The 5,000-nt window shown below is 37.3% G+C and overlaps 1 protein-coding gene across 5 annotated transcripts in view; it reads right to left on the bottom strand.

Moving 5' to 3' along the window:
• Positions 1-5,000, bottom strand: part of LOC135102122 (G-protein coupled receptor moody-like) — a 120,489-nt gene that overhangs the window by 32,367 nt on the left and 83,122 nt on the right. For 4 of the 5 annotated variants that reach the window (XM_064006903.1, XM_064006901.1, XM_064006905.1 and 1 more), the window contains one exon: positions 3,903-3,948. The exons of the other annotated variant lie outside the window; for it this stretch is intronic. The gene's annotated coding sequence lies outside the window, so the exon portion shown is untranslated. The remainder of the gene's footprint in view (positions 1-3,902; positions 3,949-5,000) is intronic. 5 annotated transcript variants of the gene reach the window in all.

The following is a 5,000-nucleotide window of genomic DNA, read 5'->3' on the forward strand; positions in this document are numbered from 1 at the left end:
TGTGTGTGTGTGTGTGTGTGTGTGTGTGTGTGTGTGTGTGTGTGTGTGTGTGTGTAGCGCTGTAGAAAGGATGAGGCTATGCAGATGAGACATAAATCAAGTGTTTCAAAGAGGATATTCTTAATTAAATCAAACGACAAAAGAATACATATAAAATAAAATATCATTATTAAGAAAATAAAAATAGTAAAGTAGCTAAATATTCATATCTAACTAACTACACATTTTAAACTTCCTATATGAAACGAGAATTAAGAAGATAATAATACAGTATAAAACTAAAATAGACTCGTAAAAACAAATGCCTAAGCGCCAAATGATAGTGTCGCAAATGATAAGACAAATTATTATGCAGGACGCGAAAGGTTAATGTTACTTTTAAGCATCAACACAGCTCAATGAGGGCCGCGGGACATGGCGTGCACAGGACAGGAAAATAAGACACATTCTAAAGTTCTTTGGATTTTTGCAATGGCTGTTTTCAAAGGCTACGGAGATAATCGGTCTGGTTCTAAGTGGTGTTTCTAGTAGTTATTTGTTAAACTATCATTAAAATCACAGTAGATAGAAACTTTTATATTTACGTTCCTTAAAGAGGCGTAGGTGGATCTCCACTAGAGCCTGCTAAAACCCCAATAATATCCACTATAACATAATAAAACCCCAATAATTTCCACTAGAGCCTGATAAAACACCAATAGTTTTTACCAGAACCTGATAGAACCCCAGTAACTTCCACTTGACCCTAATGAAATTCCCAATGATTTCCACTAGAGCCTGACAAAAACATCGTTGAGAACTCCAGTAATCGCCACCAGAGCCTGATAAAACCCCCCAATAACTTCCACTAGAGCCTGTTGAATGTGGGGGAGATAAGAAGCTGAGGCCTTTGGGAATACAGTCCCCGAGTATGCGAGAACACGGCAGACTTAACGGAGCGGATGCGTGACCCATTTCAGGGAACTATCAAGGCTAACCTTCAGTTGCTGTGTGTCCTCCTTTCACAGCTCTCTCTCTCTCTTTCTCTCTCTCTCTCTCTCTCTCTCTCTCTCTGCCCAGTCGTCCCTTCCCTTACCGTCCCCACCCTTGAAAATGAGGTTATGATGATAATCCAGAGGAGGAGGAGGAGGAGGAGGACAAGAAGAAGAAAAACAACAACAACAACAGCAACAAACAACAACAACAAAAACAACAGCAACAAATAACAACAACAACAACAACAACAACAACAACAACAACAACAACAACAGCAACAACAACAACAACAACAGCAACAACAACAACAACAACTATAACAACAACAATAACAACAGTAACACTACCACCAACAACAAGGAAAGGAAAAACAAAGAACAACAACGAGGACAACTAAGAAAGAGATAAAAACCAAGAGAGAGAGAGAGAGAGAGAGAGAGAGAGAGAGAGAGAGAGAGGCTGGGAATGAGAGCAAGGGCGAGGCGGTGGCTAGTAATAACGACTGTGCCTCAATCTTTACACTCGCGCCACTGCACTGCACACACTCACACAACATACTCCAAGAAGCTCCCACGGTAAGTATCCCTTAAAATCTTAGGGCTAATTTCACAGTCGTTCCTTATTGAGTGACGATCTCTACCACCACCAACAACAAATCAGTTATCATCATGGAATCAGAGACCTTCGTTTTGTTATGATCATTTCCAGGTTGAGAATTTCCGAAAACACGAAAACAACGACTGTAAAATAGAATGTTAGGTATTGATCATGGCAGTTGACAAAGTTTTTGGTTAAGAGCAACTGCGAAATCGGGCCTTGTCTAGAGCCCAGCGAGGTATACGATTGGAACTGATATAAAAGTGTGAAGGACGGGGAGGAGGAAGGCAAGGATGGATTAGAGAAGAATAAAGGGGTAAGGAAGAATATTAGTTACAGGACAATAGTAGTAGTAATAGTAGTAGTAGTAGTAGTAGTAGTAGTAGTAGTAGTAGTAGTAGTAGTAGTAGTAGTAGTAGTAGTAAGAGTGGTAGTAGTAGTGATAGTGGTAGTAGCAGCAGTAGTAGTAGTAGCAGTAGTAGTAGTAGTAGTAGTAGTGGTAGTGGTAGTAGCAGCAGTAGTAGTAGTAGTAGTAGTAGTAGTAGTAGTAGTAGTAGTAGTAGTAGTAGTAGTAGCAGCAGCAGTAGTAGTAGTAGTAGTAGTAGTAGTAGTAGTAGTAGTAGTAGTAGTAGTAGAAGTAGTAGTAGGAAAAGGAGAATTAAACATATTTTAGGAAAAGGTGAAAGGAAATTAAATCAAATTTTAAGTTCGCAAAAAAAAAAAAAAAGTAAGGAATAGAAAATAAGTTAGAATTAATGCGAGGAGTAATCTTACAAGGAACATCAATTTCAGGGAAACTGTCATCATCAATCAGGCCTCCATTCAACGCAGTAATTTTGTGGTGAATGTTGTGAGATGAGAGCGAGCGTGCTCGCACACACACACACACACACACACACACACACACACACACACACACACACACACATCTTTCCGCCCCTCTCATGGCCGACAGGTGAATGCCGCATATCGACACATGGGTACACGTAATATCTTCCAATTGACAGGTAAGAATACACACACACACACACACACACACACACACACACACACACACACACACACACACACACACACACACACACACACACACACACACACACACAGCTGAGTAATTAAAATCTAATAAAAAATTATATCAACATTTTTTCCATCCCTTGAAAGAAAAAAAATAAGAAACATAATCATCCAAGTCTCATTTCCTTCCATAATAAAAATGAATACCTAAAGAGTAAGTGAATGGGTGAGTCATTTAATGGAATTGGTCACAGCACTGCTAAGTAAACGTAAAAAAAAAAAAAAAGTTAGGGATCGCTTGAATATATAATGCATTTATAATTTATTATTTTACCGTCATTCGTCAATATAAGCGAGTCATGACAGAGGGCCACGCGGCAGTGATAGTACAAGTGACGGTTATACATAAATATAACATTCAGATCGACTTACTGAGAATATTCAAATTGTTCTGCTGAGGAAGACAGTGTTGACCCACTCACTTACTGGATAAGTTTTTTCTCCATTATCGCATACAACTTTTTAACCATATATTTTGTGCTACAGTTTTTTTAACTCCTGTAAAATATAATCGAAGAAATCTGAAACACTTTTCTGACTTGAGTTTTTGGTTTTCGAGAGTTTTTCTGTTTGTTTTTATTAAAAAAATTGAAAGGGTATCGTCAATTTTCAAACCAATAAAAAAAATATTTCACGTGATTTCTCTTCAACAATTGCTTTATATTAACAGAAAACATTACAATACTTTTTCTAATGCAAGGCTGTGGTGTTCATAAGGTTTCCTGTTGGTTTTGGCTACGTAAAATTTGAAGGACGACCTTTATGTAAAAAAAAGTTATTTCACGCCATTTCTCTTCATTAAATAGTGTTGTAGCACAGAAAAAAAGACAAAAAGACAGAAGTAAAAGACAAATATTCATAATTTTATAATAATAATAATAATAATAATAATAATAATAATAATAATAATAATAATAATAATAATAATAATAATAATAATAATAACAATAATAATAACAACAATTATTATTATTATTATTATTATTTTCATTATTATTATCATTATTATTATTATTATTATTATTATTATTATTATTATTATTATTATTATTATTATTATCATTATTATTATTATTATTTTTATTATCATCATTATTGTTATTATTATTTTAATTACGTCCAGTCCCCTTAATCTATCAGGGTGAGGCCAGTGCGTCTTTTCTGTGTCTCCATGCAAATGGTCTCCTTTTACAATGCACTCAATGTTAACAGAAATGATGAGCATAGAAGTAAAATAGTTAAGAGTGACTCACCTGTCGCTTCTCGTTGTAGAGGTTACGGGAAGCCGCGCCAAGGGATCTGAAGAGGAAGAGATGGCGTCACGTCTGTATACTTCAATATCATCTCTCTGGGAAAACTATGAATAACTATGAATATTAGAAGTGGCTATATCATAAGAATTTTGGGGCAGAAAATTCTTTACTTTGCCTGCTTTCCTTCCTCCTCCTCACCATCACTACCACCACCTAGTCCTCCTCCTCCTCCTCCTCCTCCTCCTCCTCTTCTTCCTCCTGCTTCTACTGATCTTCCTGCTCCTCCTCCAAAGTCACACAACAGGGGACAAAAGTTAAAAAAAAAAAGAAAGTGAATTATTTCAACTTTCGAGCTCGCACTTTCGTTTTCATGTTATTTTTTTTTTTCCTGAGTGACATTGACGTGCCCCAAGCTAAAGCATCCAGCTCTCTCTCTCTCTCTCTCTCTCTCTCTCTCTCTCTCTCTCTCTCTCTCTCTCTCTCTCTCTCTCTCTCTCTCTCTCTCTCTCTCTCTCTCTCTCTCTCTCTCTCTCTCTCTCTCTCTCTCTCTCTCTCTCTCTCTCTCTCTCTCTCTCTCTCTCTCTCTCAAGTAATCCTAATTTATCGTTTTCTTAACTACGCATTGTGTCTCCATTTTTTCTTTGATTCTTAACATCCTTTGGCTTCTCTGAGGAACTCGACTCTTGATTTCACACAGCACGACAAAAACAAAAAACAATACTCTCGGCAACAACAGCGAGAATAAATAAACACAAAACAGCATCACCCACCTCGTTGATAAGCAGCGGCCGGCTTAGCGAAGCGACGTTAGTTCAAAGTTTTCTCCTCCACGAGTGTCACACAAACACAAACACACACACACACACACACACACACACACACACACACACACACACACACACACACACACACAGGTTTTCTGCTAAACTTTTATTTCTTCAGGGTCAAGAATACTTCTGAACCCCAGAAAACAAGAAAAATTCACACACACAAACAACAAACAACAACAGCAGAAACAACACCGACAAAATATAGCTTACGAAAATACGTACTTCTTTTTTATCCAATTCAAACACCATTACGTGTGTCTCTTAATTG

This window comes from Scylla paramamosain, chromosome 7, assembly GCF_035594125.1.
Source record: "Scylla paramamosain isolate STU-SP2022 chromosome 7, ASM3559412v1, whole genome shotgun sequence".
NCBI lineage: Eukaryota > Metazoa > Arthropoda > Malacostraca > Decapoda > Portunidae > Scylla > Scylla paramamosain.